Below are 19447 nucleotides of genomic sequence, written 5' to 3' on the forward strand. Positions count from 1 at the left end.
TTATGGAGCATACAAGCAGTGTCTGGACTTTGAGAAGAACTCTGTAAACACACCAAGTGAGTAAATGAATGTTTGAATGAATAAATGAATGAATGAGCAAATTTGTGTTTTTCTGTTACTTAGTCTCTTAGTGCAGTACCTAGCTTTGGGTCTCTTTATAGAAGGAGAATAAAATGAGACTTATTTATTCTCATCAATATGATAAAATACCTCAAGAGAAGTAACTCAAGGGTAAAAGGATCTATTCTGGCTCATGGTTTAAGAAGTTCATCCCATCATAGCATGGAAGATGTATCAGGGTCAGCATCCCAGGCTGGGGCAGTGGGCGTGTAAGACAGCTGCTTTATATCTTGAGGGATCAGGAGACCAAGGCTGAACTAGGAGGCCCACTCCACCAGTGACCCTTCTCCTAAAGTTTCTATAACTTTCCCCAGCCATGCCACCAGCTGAGGACCTCAAAGTCAAAGGTGTCTTTAGGGGGCTATTTCATATTCAGACCATAAGAGAGACATACTTGTCTTCTCTTATTGTAGCAACAATCAGGATAGCCTCACAGGCTTGAGCAACAGAACCTAGGTCTAACACAAGTGTCCGCTGTGCTATGTTTCTTAGAGAATCCGAGGAGAAGAATCTAGTCTCCAAACGGTAAAGGCCACCCATGTGCTCTAGCTTGTGGTACCCAGTCATCTTCAAAGCCCGAAGATGGATGGTCACGTCTTTCTCATGTGTCTCAGGTCACCACAAAAGCTCTCTGCTTTTAAGGACTAGGGTGGTTAGATTGAGTTTACTTGGATAAATTGAACAATCTCAAAGGTCTACAAACTTTTTTTTTGGCATGTTAGGTATCATGTGTAGATTCCAGGGGGAAGATTCTGGACATTTTATGTGAGAATGTGTGGCATCATTCTTCTCCCACATGGATGTATGAAAACAACAATGGAACAAGGGTACTAGGCCAAAGTGCCATTTCTCTTCCAGGGTATTTACCGGGAGAGAGTCTGAGAACTAAGTGTGAAACTTATTGCCTTCCTCTTGACCAACTTTGTTCCTAATGGCAGAATTGGCCTCGCTTGGAGATCAGATTGCTAAACAAAATGGGACCAGTGGCCAGTGTGTCCAGAGAAGACTCAGTGGCAGCTGTAGTGATGAAATGGTTATGGGAGATTATATATGTGTTGTGTTTATAGCTGCTTGGAGAAGTTTGTTTATGTATTTACAATCACCTTGTATTTAGAAGTACGATTTTATCCTTGCTTTATAGATGATAAAACGAAGACACAGATGATTACCTAGGTAGTGACTGAGCCAAAACTAAAAACTCCAGGCCCTTGGTCCTGCCACCTAACCATAGTTTTCCTCTACCTCTCACGGGGAAATTAGTGAGTAGCTGAAGGAGCTTACAAGAGAGTCAACGTTGTTGTTGAAGAACAGAGTCTCGGTTTTTATGAACATGTGTGTTTTGTTAGGGTTTCACGGTTTCTACTTTGGGGACCCTACAAACTCAGAACAGACCCCACTATGGTCAGACAGAACTATCTATCCCCAGAGCCTGGAGATATAGAAGATGTCTTGACCTAGGAAGCGCCCTTCCCTCTGAAGTGCTAGCATTGGTGATACTCTATACTGTGTACTATGCTAAGGTTTTATTGAACTCCTGTGTCCTGTGAAGTAGAGAGAAGTCTACTTGTTTGTTAGGTCTCAACCTGGGTCAGCCTCTGTGAAGAGAGGATCTAAACAGTGCTTGTCTAGATCTCTAATGTGAGAAGGGACCAAGTGAACACCGAGAACTGCGCTGTTGGTGATAAGTACCCACGGAGTAAGTGGAGTGAAGCGGGGAGCAGATATCATAACCTCAGAGCCCTTATGCTGTCTGGCTTTGGTCACCCTGAGCTGAACTGAACAGCATGATTGAGATAGGAAATCATCTCTGCACGGCTTCCAAGGGAGACTGACTGATTGCAGGAATTTTGCAGGTCAGCCCATGAAAGCGTGCAATCCGTCAGGATGTGGGAAGGATAGCTTGTCTTTGGTGTATATACCAGGACTTTAATAATCCAACGGTGATTATTTTGGTAGCAGAGGTGGCTAGACAATCCCATTTCTATTTTTCTTTTTTGACCCCCCCATCTTAGAAGTTGTCTGACATTTCCATGCATTCATATAATGAATTTTACTCATGCCACCGTCTCCTCCTTCTTCCACTGGTACTCTGCCCAGAGGTCCCCCTCCTAGTTTGGTGTCTTTTTTTTTCCGTGTGTGGTTGACTGGGTTTAATTAGCGTGAATGAGAAGCTATTCAGCACAGCAAGGGCAATCTGTGTCTACACCACTGATGAAAGTGGCACCCTTCCCCGCAAAAGCGTGGCCAGTGGTCCCTCCAGGTCAGGTGGGGCCTCATAGGCCCCCTCCCTCATCCGTGATGAAATAGTGATGGCCCCAGTCGTGTGCAATAACCACAGCTCACGTGAATTTATGAGTACGATGGCTGTCATGTTCAGACGACATCCATCTGTTTCACATCCCGCATCCTCTGCCATCCCGCACTCTTTCCACCTCCTCAACCGAGATGCTCCATGAACTTTGGAGCAGGCACTATGCTCATTGGGGCCTAGCATTCCACCATCTTATTCTTGCCACTCCGGTCAGTTATGGGTCTCTGTTTAGCTACCAGCTGCTACGGTATTATGTTGCTCTTGAGAAGGCAATGCTAATCCGTTGGTGTAAGTGTAATATTTAGATGACAGAATGATGTCCAGCGAAACAATAGTAGTAGGTTTGTTCCTAGAGCCTGTGACTTCCTCAGCCAAGGGCCGTTGACCTGGTTTACAGAACCAAGCATGAGTTCTGATAGGTCATTTATTGTGACTCACAGGGTTCAGAGATGAGTAAAACTGTTGATGACTTCCTTATTTTCCCAGTAGCATGTATAGCACCGCCTGGGATCATAAAGACTAGCCACTATGGAGAATGCTTCCAGCTCAGCTACAGCCTGATTTCTCCAGGACATTGTTTGCAGGAATAGTCTTATCATCAACTTCTAGTGGCAAAACATTTACTGAATGATGATGCTGTCCTTTAATGGGTTTGTATGTAATTGCTTAGGCATTAAATAGCAGATATTAAGTTAAAAATCTTTCGAACTTAGTGAGCACCTACAGGTACTTATTGGAGTAGTAAGTGGTAAGTTTGTCTGTCAGGGACATTTGAGACTTTACCCTGCCTGTGATGGTCTGAATGGAAAGGGGTCCCCAAAGGCCCATAGGGAGTGGCACTATTAGGAGATGTGGCCTTGTTGGAGTAGGTGTGTCTTTGTTGGGGGAAAGCGTGTCACTGGATGTGGACTTTGAGATTTCAGCTCAAGCAGAACCCTGTGGCTGCCAGTCCAGATGTAGAACTCTCAGCTCTTTCTCCAGCACCATGTCTTCCTGTGTCCTGCCATGGTGATAAAGGGCTAACCCTTTGAACCTGTAAGCCAGCCCTAGTGAAATGTTTTCTTGTGTAAGAGTAGCCATGGTCCTGATGTCTCTTCCCAGCAATGGAGCCCTAACGAAGATACTGCGTGTAAGTCAACAAGTCCCCAGCATCTCGTGTTGCTGGCATAAGTCACAGAACTAGAGCAGACACAAAGGGCGGTACTGTTCCTGGAATAATGGGTATCATGAGCTTCTGTGCGTTCACTGGCTCCCTTGTTTCCTAGCTCGGCTGGTGGATCTGCATCACCGCTGAAGACAGTACAGAGTCTTTAGGAAATCACCGGTCAGATAAAAGGGTGCTGCAAACATTGCCAGCATTCACCCCAGGGAAGATGTCCGAGAAACAACTATTTCCTCGCCCGGAGGGAGATAGAAGCTCCACCCTTGTAGGCTCCTGGCCGTATAAATGTTAGTGAAAAGATCCTTTGGGACCTGTAATGTTACAGATGAGAATTGCTTCCCAAAAGAATGATTAGCTGTATTTCTTTTTTTTTATATTTATTTATTATGTATACAATATTCTGTCTGTGTGTATGACTGCAGGCCAGAAGAGGGCACCAGTCCTCATTACAGATGGTTGTGAGCCACCATGTGGTTGCTGGGAATTGAACTCAGGACCTTTGGAAGAGCAGGCAATGCTCTTAACCTCTGAGCCATCTCTCCAGCCCGATTAGCTGTATTTCTAATCATCATCCTCAAACTATTTTTCTTAACTGTAGTGTTGTACCAGTGAGTTGATAAGTTCTGAGCAAGGAGAAGGAAAGAATCCTTCACTTCATCTAAAATTCAGCTCAATAATTTGGGATTAGGGTTCAATCAAACTTGATGTTAAAAACAGTTTCCATAGCATTCAGAACTTCCAAAGAATTGGTAATTAAATGTCATTTTAATGAAAAGTTATTTCCATGGAATGTGTGAGGGGCATGCAGTTGTCTCTCATCAAATGAGAGCAAACGGAAGCATGAGTTCTGTGCTCCGACAATGGATGGTACTGATTGGTGCTTACGGAAAGATTTCTGTTTAGGAAAATATAACCTTTCCTTCGATTCTAAGCAAATCCTTAATAGGAAAATTATTATTTAGTGTGCAAATTCCTTTATATTTGATTCTTCAATTAGGTCCTAAAATGAATTGCCGTTTTAAATAGTCACTATTAAAGATAAAAGACTATTACTGCCTACTCAGTGAGTAGTCAGTGAAAAATTGGCCCCAAGTGAGTCGGATAATCCATAGACAGTTAAGCGCAGAGTATACTTTGTAGGCTCATAGGAAAGTTCAAGGACCCATATTCCATCAGGGGTTGGCATGGGACCGTGACCATGGCTTTGCACACAGCTGGGTGTGTATTGAACAGCTGTTACAGCAGCCATTTGGCCTAAATATCCGAGTCTCCGCTCTCTCATCTATAAATTGTAGATAATGATTACTACATCATGGAGTAGTTGTGCATCCTGCATGAAATAAGTTACTTGAGGCTGATGTATTCCTTTAATAATGTAAAAAGAATATTGAATTCAGTTCAGGACCATTATAAGATTTTTTTGATTGCTTTCAGCTTGGGTGAAGCTTTAAATTCTTAGTTAAATTCCTTTTCTAAAGGACTCATTTATTGTCTATTATTTTTCTAGTTATCTAGGTGCACTGGGGAATTAAAATCATCATTTAAAAATCATCCCATGGATATCAAAAGCTCATAAATTGTTAGATGCTAATGGGAAAGTCAAGAATCTGCTCCAACTTATTATTGTAGGCGTGCACAGAGCTACCTCGGGAAAAGCAAGGGCTGCTTTGAATTCCCAGAATAAAATGCTTCGCAGAATTTAAAATATGTCACTCACTATAAAATTAATTCAATTATTTACCAACTACACACATACTAATCAGAGTTGAAAGAATGGCTTGTTACCTTTCTGAGAAATAATGACAGCTCATGTGTGTGTGTGTCTGTGTGTGTGCGCGCTCGCACACGCACGCACGTGCGTGCCCTTGGTTTTATGGGAAATCAGGATCTGAATATTTAAAAACTAATTACAATTAATTAAGATGACTAAAAGAGCTGTGACAGGTTGGGATTCTATTTTTATCAATTTAATCAATCTCTCCAATGAAAAGGAGAAGAGAGGCTTTTAGATCAGACATGTGACTTTAAGGCTTTGCACTGGGAATGGGCTGAGCAAGCATCATAAGAGGAAGGCCAGTCAGGCTCCTGTAAGAGAAAGAAATTATGTAATCTTCGAAACAAGCGGCTATTGCACTTTTACTACCAAGGCAGGCATGTCTGGAAGGGTGAGGGAAAGGGAACTAAAGTTAATGTGTTTCAGCAGATGGCATGATGGAGGGCAAATATAAGATGCCCACAGTGATCATCCTCGCTGCTTCATATCAGGACGCCAACTCCTATTACAGGTGATATGTGTCACCTATTGATATGTTTATTTGTCCATGCATACAGCAGCACAATTGATTTGTGTTTGTTTAGATGATGTGTATATATTTAGTATGTCTTCAGACTATATAAGATGTTTAAAAATTTTACTTGGTAGATTTGGGCTAAATATTTCCTGCTTGAATGCCAAAACATTAAAAAAAATATTAGCTATTCCAAAGGAAGAGAACACTTTGGAAGCTGTGTTAAAGTTATTTCAAGTTTCTTGTTCATGATGGTCACTGGATCATGCTTGGCTTTGTTTGTGTTTAGTTCAGCTCACAATGAATGAGACATCCACCTCCCATGGGGAGGAAGCCATGCTGGATCTGCAGTATCTAAGCTGATCATGGTCACTAGAAGGCTCCTCCGTTCATTCGCACCAGAGAGTAGGCAGTAGAGACCCAGGGACTCCCTGCCCATCCCAGTCCATGCTGACCCCTGAGAGAGGAGATTAGAGTCGAACCCTTGCCCACGAGAACCTGGTCCTGCAGTAGGGAAGCTCCTGCAGTGTTGCGGGAAGATGTTTTTGAACAGCACGTATTTCTAATTGTTTTACTATGAAAGACGTGAAATGAACTCTTCCTCCTCTTCTTATTGTATTTTTCTTCTTAGGTTCTTTATGATCACATATACACACCTTTTAGAAAAACACAGTTATCGTATAAATGAGAATATTGGTAAGTTCTAACTCTGGTCTCTGTTAGAGACCAGAAAGTGGATATTCCAGTAGGACTTCTGGAGACCACAGCGAGTCATTCCCAGCTGTGGGGTCAGCATTTTGAGATAGTACTTAATTAAGTCAAGGAATGCAATCCTCTCAGAATCTTGGGAAAATGAGGTCTGTGCTTTCTTCTCCTAGAATAGGGAGGCAAATTGGTCTCTGATCTTTTGTGGCCATCTCTTGGGCCCTTCTGCTGATTTCTGTTTCTCTTTGAAAATCTTTTGTGTCTCAGGGACCTTAGTGTTGGTGATGTCCATTGGCTAAATTTAATTGCCTTTCTAAAAATATCCTCCCTCCAATAATTACTGCAGTTTACAAGTAATTAAAGCCTAATGTGTTGGAAATGTTTTTGTTTAAATTCTCCCGGTTTCTCACTTTATTGATATACTTATTTATCAACAAACGACTGACTCAATAAGGCAAGTATTTCAGCTTCATCAACTGATTCAGTCTGGGATATTCAGGACAGGCAGACTAGAAGGGAGACAATGCTGGACTCTAGTGCTTGTAGGGATGTGTATGTGTGTGTGTATGTGTGTGTGTGTGTGCGCGCGTGTGCTTATGCAGGAGATCAGGAGTATTTTTTAAAGAACCAATATATGATCTTTTGAAACTAGAAGCTCAATTATATAATAATTGTTATTAATATATGTGTTTATGTGTATATATATAGATTTCTCGAGAAGTTGTTAAGCAAGTTTCTAAAATTTTTATTTAGATATTTTTACTTTATTTTATGGGTATGAGCATTTGCCTATATGTGCACCATGCGCATGCCTGGTGCACACAGAGGTCAGAAGAGAGCATAGAGTCCTGGGAACTGGGGTGACTCATGGTTGTGTGCCATGTCGGTGCTCTTTATAGTCAGGACACCACCCTAGCCCCAACCAAGTCTTCTTGTGTAAAATTAGGATGATGCCTAGTGACCTCACATAACACCGGCTCACAGTAAACATCCAGTTCATGTAGCCGCTGTCACTGATCAGCGTGGCCTTTGCGAGTTCTGATTGTGTTTTAGGGCTTTGTCAAAGCGAGTGCTTCTTTCAATTTGAAGTCTCTCGGGAGGTGCTTCGGACTTCTTTTTTTAATGTTTTCTGTTGCTCTGTGTTCCCTGCATGTCTGCAACTGCAGCTGACATGATTGAAGTCCCAAAGACATCACCAAGACTCACAGGCTTTGAGGGCAGAACCATGTCTCCTCCAGGATCAGGTTGTGATAGCGTTCTAGCCAAAGGAGGTATCCAAACCACTGGGACAGAACCGTGCGGCAGGGAGTTGTGACCCCTGGGTTTATTCATTGTTTCTTATTTGCTGTAGGATTTTTAAGGTCACCTCCTTGGACTCAGTAGTTTTGAGGCCCTTAAAGCCACATTTGTAGACAGAGACGACCAGGGTCTCATCTGCTAAGGATGAGACAGATTTGTTTTTGATTTCTCTAAATTTATGTCCCTTAAATATTTGATCAGCCAGTATTTAATGGAGACATAACGATGGAAATGATTTCTGGTTAATGAAAATATATACTAATGGACTTAATAATTCACTTGCTGCCTCTGGCCAAGGCAGGATCGATGACACTGTTGATTTTCCTGTGGATTGTGTGTGTGTCGATGTATGTTTTCTAAATCAGTGGTCAGGGGCTTATTGAAGGCTATACATCTTTGATGACGATATACCTCACTCGTTCCCTTCGACTGAACTCATCTGGTCTCAGGCTTTTAGCGGCAGTGCTGGGCACTCCAGCCAGAGGGTACACGGCACCCGCAGCTGTCATTGAACAGGCGGGGGGGGCGCTGGCTTTGTTTCATTGGAGAGTGCTGTATTTGCATTTGGTGAGTTATACAAAGTATCACATGATTAAAGTTGAATTGATTTGTATTCGGTATTTTACATTCTAAAACCTGGTTCTCTAGGAATCGGTCCAGTGCTCTGAGACTGTTGGTAAAGGACTTTCGTGCAAGGATCTAGAAGAATCTGTTAGGTAGTAGGTATGTTTTCTCATGTCTAATTCACCACGGCTCTGCATACAGTAACTGTGTTAGGAAGAAGAAAAGAACATAGCCAAATCATTGCAGATACTGTTTCTAGAAGTTCATCCTTTCTAAAATGTTAAAATATGAAAGAAATATACCTACCATCCCAGATTTGCAGGGGAGTAGCGACTGATGTTTGCGTTTTCCTTCCATAACAGGTTTAGTAAACTATAAGCTTCCCATAGGGTGTAAATTTCAGTACATGCTTTAAAACTCATTTAGAGGGCCTATAGTCTACCTTTAGTGTAACACATTTAGACAAATACTTTAAGATAACTTTTGGTATTTTGTCAGAATATAGTTTTGGTTAGTCGTGTTAAATTTAACTATAGATGACACTTTTACTTAAAACTTTATTGAAAAAAAAACTAAATAAATCTCTTGAAGCTATACAGTGTGTTTGTCTTACTTCACTGTTGTGGTTTTGAGACAGTCTTAATCTCTAATTTCTGCTGCAGTCACTGCAGTCCTGGAGCTGGCACTATAGTCATGTGCTTCCTCACCCAGGCTAGGAGGGTACTTTTCAACATGAAGCTGTGCTGGGCGATGCTCAGGTTGTCACGGTTACAGTGAAGGCTGCTGGGGAGAGAAGATCATCACTGCTGAAGATGTAGTGCTGCTCCCAACTCCAATCGTCCAGTCAGTGTGTTTGACTTTGATTTTAGTTAACAAATATAAATCTAACTGAATGCTGGGTATCTCAGGCTAGTGTCTGTCGAGGACCAGCCTTGGTGGAATTCGTATGTAACAGGGTAGGAATGTGAGGATTAGAGTTATTAAGGAAAGGGAACAGAGATATGAGATAAATAAGAGACAAGAGCACAGAACAGCCGCGGGAGGGACATTGAGTGAATACCACATCTGCCCACCTTTGTTTTCCACACGCTTACACACTTCACTCCAAAAGGGGAGAGGGGAGGCAACAGACTTCATTAACATGATATGAGGAATAGACTTGAATTCTCTGACCTTTGGTCCAGGTGGAGCAGATTCAGCTCTATACACGAAATACTAATCAACCACACCCCAAGTCAGAATTGCTTGTTTGTAGCCACACCTGTTGTGAACAACTTTGAAAGAGCAAACATAAGCTCAAACTCTCTGACCTCCAGTCAGGGTGGAACAGGCTCACATCCGCGGGTCTCACAGGTGTCATTGTCTACAACCAACGCGAAATTTTATTATGAAACTTTGGTTTCATATGTCTTGTGCAATAACCATGAATAAAATAGCAGATTTTTGGAAAGTTTAGAATTTGTGCCTGGACCTTTCATGATTTAGTCAAACAACGTCACCACTCCCCGTGATTTGTTTAACTTGCTTTTTAGATGCCTTTCTCCAGCACGTCATCCTTTATTAGACTCAAGTCGCCATTGTCTAAATATAGATTCACCTGTACGTCTATCCACCCCCGAACAAGTTATCTATAGCGTACAAACAGATTGTGCAACAACCTTGGAGAATAAGTACAGAACCATAAATAAATAAAGACCTGGTGTTGCTGCGAGATATATGGATTGAAGCGAAAGCACCAACTGCAACCATTTGTTTCTATTTTTGCTTACTATGCCCTGCACAGATATCAACATTTTAGTTTAGCTGGCAAGGAAGTTTATTAAGTTAGAAACCAGTTCCTTAAATTATAGTCTTTGCTAAGGCTTGATACATTTAAAGAAACTCTCTGAATTAAGGGGTCAAATATTATAGTTTTCTTAAAAAGACCCTAGACACTAGCGATGATAGTGTGAGTTAATTCCATTTCCCGGAGTGCGGTCTCACTGTGTGGACACAATGTACCACTTTGGCTGAACTGCTGTTTTCTATAAATATGGAAATTATGGCTTCCAGTGCAGTGGCCTGGCAGGAAGTCTCATGGGAAATAGCTTGAAACTATGTGATGGATTTGAAATTAATTCTTACCCCCTTTCTGAAGTAGTCAACCCACATGTACACGATGTATCATTATTTCCTGGCCATCGAGAAGGAGGATGAAAAGCAGCTCTGTTTTGTAAAATAAGTCTGCAGCAGTAAAATTCTGGTCCATATGTCTTCCTCCGAGGGCAAGCGGAACAAAGCAGGTTCCGGCATCATGAGGCAACCCAAGGCATGGTGGTTCCAAGTGTCACTTTCTGTCCACCCTCTCCTGCTGCTGCCTTGACCTTTTCTGATGACTCAGGAGAGAGAGAGAGAGAGAGAGAGAGAGAGAGAGAGAGGTATGTTTGTGTGTCTGTGTGTGTCTATGTAGTTATCCCCCTTGTCAAGTCTCCAAGATGGTTTTTCTAAGTTTAGGTTTCAAACTAAACTTATCTTCTCAACCTCGCACAATCTGTGAGAACAAAGGTGAATGAAACGGGTCATTTTAAGATGATATTTGAAGGAAACGTTGGAGATTATTCTTTCAAAGATTTGGAGATCAACTGTGACCAGGAGTAGGGACAATGGGAAATGAGAGAGCGGCTTGAAGGCTAGGGCTGTTTCGTGACATAGCACTTCACTGGTAGGCACTGGTGGAAGGTTGGATTGAGAGCAATTGGCAAGGGTGAAGGTATGGCTCTAGGGAGTGACCTGAAAATCTCTCAAGAATGTGGAGACAGTCAATACACATTTACAAAGAACTAACACTCGTGGCAGCTCGCTTCCCACCAAGATCAGAGACACCCAGCCTGTCCATGCTCTGATCTCACCCACTGCTCTGTCAGTATCTGGGCACACTGGTTCTTATGGGGCCACTCCTCTGGGTCCCGGATGTGACATTATTTTCCCCTTCCCTGAGGTCCATTCTTTCTGGCTGTCCGATGCTCTTTCTTGTCTGTGGAGATCACCTCTTGCCTTTAATCTTTGATTTGCAAATTTGACAAAATAGATGAGTTTGAGTCTGATTTGTTCATTCTAACCGCAGGTGAAATAACTCCATTCAGAGTCCATAGAATTAATGGATGAATGTAAACGGGTTTTGGCGGACTGTGGTCATCTCTTGGAAAGCTGACTGTGGATAAACTTTGTAAGGCCTGTACTTCATGATGGCTCGAATTCTGTGAAGGGTGAGGAGCCCTGGGCCACATTCAGCAGGCTTTCCTAAGCAGCATCATTAGCAAGGGTGACCTTTAACTGCATACAATTATGTCCTTGGGACAGCTGGCTCTCTTCCGCCTGTTTCAGGGTATGAGATGCCATTTAGTCTCTGCCGCCATCTCTGCAGCCACAATTTCCATCTTACACATAAGAACCCCAGATCTGAAAAGTTTTAACTCGGTCCAGTTTTGAGATCGGAAGGTAGCAGAATTCCTGCCCCAAGCCACCACTCATTGTCCCCTCCTCTGCTGGGCACCACCTGACAAGCTTGCCTGCCCTGTCCCGCCCTTTCCCTGTGTTTTCCAAGCAGCAACTTCTTCCCTAGTGATTGACAGCTGTGTCTCTGCATTTCTCAGGTGATGGTCCCTCCCCTGAGCTGCTTCCTGACCTGTCTTGTCAGCTTGGCAGCCTGCACCCAAGGCTTTGTTTGCCTTTGTCCTATCGGTTTCACAAAGGGTTTGTGAAAAGCAAGCTTTTCTTGTGGATGTTTAGATACTTGCCAAATAATCTACAGTACCAAAATTCAGGATAATTTTTATATATAATTTCAGGGCTGACCTCTTGGTATTGGCTATCTGGAGACTCATCCCTGAGAAAGACTATTTCAATAAAAATTACCCTGTATACACACACACACACACACACACACAAAGTTATATGGATTGAGCAGTTCTATAACAATTAGATATTATTTCTAATACTTATTAGAAATAAATATTTGCATGTATGTAATAATAATTATGAAATAGAGGTCATGAATTTGAGAGATCAAGGTGGAGGTGTGCATGGTAATTATTAGGGGGAGGAAGCAAAAGATGGAAATGATATAATTACATTTTGATGTCAGAAAAAGAGAGAGAATATAGGTTGAACATCTCCAGTGGAAAAGTTCAGACTAATTCATGTTGACATTATGCCACAGTAGAGAATTCCAGACTTAATCTCATGTGATGGGTTCTAGTCAAGGGCAGGTGCATTAAAAATATTATAAAAAATTACACTTAGGCTTTGTATACAAGGCATGTGTGTGTGTGATATAAGTGAATTTCATGTTGAGGCTTCATCTCTCTTTTCATCTGTGTATGTATGTGTGTTTGCATGTGTGTGCACACACACACGTATGTATGTTTAGGTATGGATGTATCTTTGAATGTTTATACACGCATAAACACAAGCACACACACACACACACACACACACACACACACACACATACACACACACACACAAATTTCTCCAAATCTGAAAAAGCACATCTGAAGCAAGCCTGGTCCCTAGCACATGGTACAAGGGATAGTCAACAGGTGTTTACAGTTTAAAATACCGTAGCCAGAACTCAGTCTTCACAGATTCGCAGAGGAGCCACAGAGCATCGCATTGGGAAATCTGAGGCCCTGTCTGCTTAAGTGATGATGCTCAAAACCAATTCGCTGTTCTGGGGCTGTGCTACCCCAGAGGTCCAACCTTGTGACAGGGCCCCACTGCCCCTCCATGGCCAAAAAAATTCCAAGACCTTACTAGCTGCCTTCAGGTTGCCCTGGCTCCTGGAATTCTTGCTTTCTGTCCCTTGGATTGGAGTAGAAAGAGAGTTTTGTTGACTGCTGTCTAGATGCACACAAGTGTGTGTGCACTTATGCACAGTCCAGCAGCAAGGTAAAGGCAGTCTGCCCTCCTCCCCACATTGCTTGTATCTTGCTTCAAGCAGCTGCCAAAATTCACCCAAATCCTGCTATACAACATATTTTACTGATGTTGAAAATTCTAAGCATCATTGCTCGCTTCTCATGTGTGGACGTTGCGGAAAACAGATGAACTGAAAGTCTATTTTGATATTTAAAATAAAGAGTGGAAACTGCCGCTCTGTCACTGTATCTTTTTCGAAAGACCAAACATGTCTTTATCTGTTCTTTCGATTTCCCCCCATTTCTTTGCAGGGCATCTCAGTAGAAGCTGAGTTTGTTGATACAATTGCGGCCTTGTTTCTTATAATGGGCACTTGTTTAAACAAAGAAATGCTTATCAGGGGAAATGATAACTGTGATAAATTGCCTGGCTTTCATGTTTCCTTGCTGTTTTCTGGTGGTGCTAAATCAGTCTGAACAAAATGGAACTGCGTGTCCTCTGCAGTGGGGCCTCCTCTCCCCACTGACTATTTGTAGACTCCCCTCTTGTCCCTTTACTTGGAACCCATTCTTTTGTACCACGTCCCAGGTATTAATTCCCCATTTACTCCTTACTATTTATGTGTTTTTCTACACAGATTCTACTCCACATCCTTAATGCTTTCCTCCGTTGCTCTTTCTCCCTTTGCTTCTGACCTTCCAAACAGCTGCCAAAGAAATGTCTGGCCCTGTCCTCTGCACACATGCCCTGCCTATGGGAGAATCACTACCCTTGAGAGTCACCACGCTTGATTGCCGAGCAACAGGTGTGCCCCCTATGGTGCAGAAAGGTGCCCTAGAGCAACACACACACACACACACACACACACACACACACACACACACTCCTTTTGTGTTTATGACCCATTATCATTGTTATAGCATCTTGGACTTAACTTAAAAGACAAAGGAACATGCTTGTAGTGTCTTCTGGCTGTCGGGTCCTGGCTCAGTCTTCCCCAACTTTCCACTTAAATGCTAGTGCCGATACAGGAAAGGACAAAGCATTACACATGAAGAACACGACTGAAAGGCTTTTGCGGTATTTCTAGAGGAATTTGCTTGATTACAAGGCTGATGGAGTTGAATTGACAATGACTGCCACCAGCTAACACTGAGTTTCTTCTGTGCAGTCAGTAATGCCGGGATAGGCAGCTCCTGTGACCTGTACTTCTTGAATGTTTGGAATTTGTAGTCTGTCTTCTGTCCAGTAACTTTCTTTTTTACTATTTTCATAGACTATGAGTTTCAGAAATTGATGACCTTCTTTAGTGGCTGGTGGCAGCAGGTAAAACAATCGCCATGTGGTTAAGTCCCTCTTCTTTCAGGGCACCATCAGGGTCTAACTGGACCCTGGAAGAGTCTTCTAGCTGTGGATTCTGGCTTTTCTTGTGTTTTGTTTTGGTGAAGGGTTGGGATGGGCAAATAGGCAGCGACGGGGTGGGCAGGAATCCCTCACTTCGGTAACTTAGTTTAGTCTAAGTCAGTGGTTCTTCCTAATGCTGCAGCCATTTAATAGAGCTCCTCATGTTGTGGTGACCCCAACCATAAAATTATTCTTGTTGCTACTTCATGACTGTGATTTTCCTACTAATATATAAATCATAATGTAAATATTTTTGGAGGTAGAGTTTGTCAAAGGTGTTGTGGCCCCCAGCTTAAGAGCCACTGGTCTAAGATGAGTGAAAGCTAACCATAAAGTATGTAGACTCCAGGCAAGTGAGCAGACACACGTGTGCTGCTTCCCAGGCTTCTACGCATGTACAATTCTCTGCCCGGTAAAGAAGGAAACAGACTTCCCAATGGTAACCTGGCAGAAGGTAGCATTAAGAGTGTTAGTTTAAAACTCTTAACATAAAATATAGATTCCAAGTAGATAATAAGAAACACAACACACAGACAATGTGCTGGTTTTATTTCGAAGGCAATACCGTTACAGTATGGCTGTGGCTCTTTCCCTGAATAATCTGTACTTTGGACTTCGTATAAAATGCTTTGCCATCTTTCTGCAGTCAGACTCTCTATTGGTCCCAGTACCCAGTAGTTTATAAACTACTGGTGACGCAGATATGCGACCTAGTAACCATCCTAAGATGCTAGGGAGGCAAATACTGCTTTGTTCAAGCTGCGAAGGGCGTCCTCAATCCCAGGAAGGAAGTACTCTGAAGCTCACCAGTTGGCTGCCATGGGTCTGCAAGTCTGTCCCTGTGGGCAGGTTTAACCACAGTGTGTTTCTCACTCTGAAAGGTAGCTTTGTGTTTCCAGGAGCTGCAATCTAGTGATCTGGATTCCGACAGCACACCTAGAAAGTGTGTTAGAGGATATGCATTAACGTGTTAATGAGACTGGCAAGAATGTAGAAACTTCAATGTCCTCACATAAAGGAATGTTTAAATAAATTACAGCCCCTTTCTGAGGTACAGTATTATTATAGCCATTAAAGACATGCTTTTTAAGGCCACTTAACCAAATGGGAAAACACATTATCTTGAGTGAATAAAGTGGATTTCACAATGATATTTATGATATGAGCCCACTTTTTAAAAAGAAAAAATATTGCCCAGGAAGAGACTGGAGCAAGATAACCCTTACCACTCCCCCAGTGTTGATGGTTGGGTGACCTGTGAAGTAAGATAACCTTACCACTCCCCCGGTGTTGAAACTTGGGTGAACTGTGAGGTAACATGTCTGTGTGTTTGTTTCCTTGCCTACAAACGTTGCCCAGTGGACAAATATTAGATTTCATGTGTGTATCCACACGACTCCCTAACGCTCCAGTGAAAGCTCACAAGGAAGTACTCCTTCGCCCCCCCCCCACATGCATGTGTTTTCCCGTGAGGCCGCACCTTCAGATCCTTGATAAAAAGAAAGTTTCTGGGGAGGCTGGTTGAATGGTGGGCTGCTGTAGCTGGGAAAGCGTGCTTCCGTTGTATTTCTGCTTAACCCAGAAGGACGTCCTGCTTCTCCTGGTGTTGTTCTGTCTTGTTCTCCGAATGTCCCATTTCTAGCAGTGCGGAAAGTTTGGTTGAAGGATGTGATATGGTGAAGGGCGAGGCCAAAGCCAGGTTGGGTAAACCGCTTGCTGTTGACTATCCGCTGTCTCAGACTGGCTTCCTGGTGCCGTGGCAGATGATGGCCATGGTAGGCGACCACTTACAGCTTCTTGAGCTAATATTAGCCTTCCACCCTTCAGTCCCAATAGTCTCCTACATACAGAAGAGACAAGAAGAATTGTATGCTTAAAGGAAAATGGAAAGACTGGTGAGTAATCCCAATAAAATGTCACAAGTAGAAGGAATTTTTTTGAATATAATACAGCATGACGTAGGTTATTTAATTAAGTTAATTAAGAGTAGATACCAGGAGTCAGAATCGAAGGACCCTCCTTAGAGTAAACCGTTGGTAGGTACGGATTTCTGTGAGTGAAGATGGCTTTCAAAAGCTCACCGACAGCTTTCAAATGAAATAAATGGGGCAACAGTCAGACATGGAAACATCTAGACACCCGCTTATGTTCTCATTTACTCTCTACCTGCTCAGTCTCCTGGAAGAATTCCTTGAATTGGCTATGAAGTAGCTGATGTGGAACCTGGGCAAATCTGGCATAAAGAGAAAAAAAATAAATGGCAGGGGGCAGCTTTTTGGAATGAAAACTTCTAGCACGAAGTGATGCCAACTCTACAGAAATGTAGTTGGTTCAGTGAAAATGTAACGGCAGATTAGCGCATCTATGAAAATTGATTCGTTCTTATCTATTGAATTTAAAAACACATATTTTCAGCTGATTGTGGATGGGCCCTTCCAGTTTTTCTCATTTAGTGCAATTAAAAGCCCTTGGCATTATAGAACAAACAAATGAGCATTTGGGTGCTGGGGACGAGGAGAAGGAATGCTTACCGGCACTGGAGGGATTACCAGATGGCAAGTTCCCAATGATATCCTGCCTCTCACATCGGTGCTGAAGAAAGCTGTTCATCCAGACTCACAAGCTCTTCATTGGAGAAAGCGAGTTAGCCTGAACTGAATAACCCAGAGAACCCTATGTCAAGAAATTACAATTAAGCAGGAAAAAAAAGCAACATTCAAGAAGAGTTTTTTTTTCCGTTTACTTATTTATTAAAGATTTCTGTCTCTTCCCCGCCACCACCTCCCATTTCCCTCCCCCTCCCCCAGTCAAGTTCCCCTCCCTTGTCAGCCCATAGAGCTATCAGGGTTCCCTGCCCTGTGGGAAGTCCAAGGACCACCCACTTCCATCCAAGTCTAGTAAGGTGAGCATCCAAACTGCCTAGGCTCCCACAAAGCCAGTACGTGCAGTAGGATCAAAAACCCACTGCCATTGTTCTTGAGTTCTCAGTAGTCCTCATTGTCCACTATGTTCAGCGAGTCCGGTTTTATCCCAGGTTTTTTCAGACCTAGGCCAGCTGGCCTTGGTGAGTTCCCGATAGAACATCCCCATTGTCTCAGTGTGTGGGTGCATCCCTCACGGTCCTGAGTCCTCTTTCTCCTTATGCTCCTGATTTGGACCTTGAGATTTCAGTCCGGTGCTCCAAAGTGGGTCTCTGTCTCTGTCTTCCTTCAGGAAAAAGTTAAGCTTTTGTTATTTGCAGATGATATGATAGTATACATAAGCGACCCCAAAAACTCTACCAAAGAACTCCTACAGCTGATAAACACCTTTAGTAATGTGGCAGGATACAAGATCAACTCCAAAAAATCAGTGGCCTTCCTATACACTAAGGATAAGGAAACAAAGAGGGAAATCAGAGAAGCATCACCTTTCACGATAGCCACAAATAACATAAAATATCTTAGGGTAACTCTGACCAAGGAAGTGAAAGATCTATATGACAAGAACTTTAAGTCGTTGAAGAAAGAAATTGAAGCGGACACCAGAAAATGGAAGGATCTCCCCTGTTCTTGGATTGGGAGGATCAACATAGTAAAAATGGCAATTCTACCAAAAGCAATCTATAGATTCAATGCAATCCCCATCAAACTCCCATAAAAATTCTTCACAGATCTGGAGAAGACAATAATCAACTTTATATGGAAAAACAAAAAACCCAGGATAGCCAAAACAATCTTATACAATAAAGGATCATCTTGAGGCATTACCATCCCTGACTTCAAATTCTATTACAGAGCTACAGTATTAAAAACAGCTTGGTATTGGCATAAAAACAGAGAAGTCGACCAATGGAATCGAATAGAAGACCCTGACATTAACCCACAAACATATGAACACCTGATTTTCGATAAAGGAGCTAAAAGTATACAATGGAAAAAAGAGAGCATCTTCAACAAATTGTGCTGGCAAAACTGGATGTCAACCTGTAGAAGAATGAAAATAGATCCATATCTATCGCCATGCTCAAGAAGAGTTTTTTTTTAATACAATAAGTGAAAAGCCACCCTTTACCATCAGATAAACAGAGGGCAGTGTACTGTTCACCGGAAATGGTAGAAAACAAAGGGAAGTATGTGTCAAATGCTGGAAAACAGTATAAAAAAGAACCAGCATTTCTTAATGTTCAGCTAATCATCAGGAGCGAAGAGGAAGTAAGGGCCGACCTGGTTTAAGGGCACAGCTGGAGAAAGTTCTCTCCAAACAAGATGGCCACTGGGAAGCTAGGAAGGAAGGAAGAACAGTCACCATAAACAAGACTAAATACTATCGCTGTCCCCTCTCCTTCTGAGCCTACAGTTAAGTTTGGAGGTTGAAATGATGATGGCAGTGCTAAATCACATCAGTCTAAGAGAACGTGGAAACTTGAGTTTATTTTAAATGGGAATGCAAAAATACAAAGATGAATAAGTTTTCTGTACTTCACTAGAGTTAATAAAATGTCACTAATAAGACTATAAAAATTATGTAGACATATACATAGTACCCAGAGCGAGCACCAGAAATTGTGTAAAGAAAAAAATTAACAGGGAATGCTACCTTTCTAAGCCACTTGAAAAACATATGCACAAGAGAAAACAGAATTGAAAAAAGAATAAATGGTAAACTTATAACTAAACACAATCATAAGTAAACTCAAGCCATAGAGTGGCAGGG

General features: G+C 42.3%; 1 protein-coding gene across 5 annotated transcripts in view; it reads left to right on the forward strand.

The window, feature by feature from the left end:
- Positions 1 to 19447, forward strand: part of Enox1 (ecto-NOX disulfide-thiol exchanger 1) — a 565092-nt gene that overhangs the window by 144700 nt on the left and 400945 nt on the right. The gene's annotated exons all lie outside the window — the stretch shown is intronic.

The sequence above is a fragment of the Microtus pennsylvanicus genome, chromosome 15 (genome assembly GCF_037038515.1).
Source record: "Microtus pennsylvanicus isolate mMicPen1 chromosome 15, mMicPen1.hap1, whole genome shotgun sequence".
Classification (NCBI taxonomy): Eukaryota; Metazoa; Chordata; class Mammalia; order Rodentia; family Cricetidae; genus Microtus; species Microtus pennsylvanicus.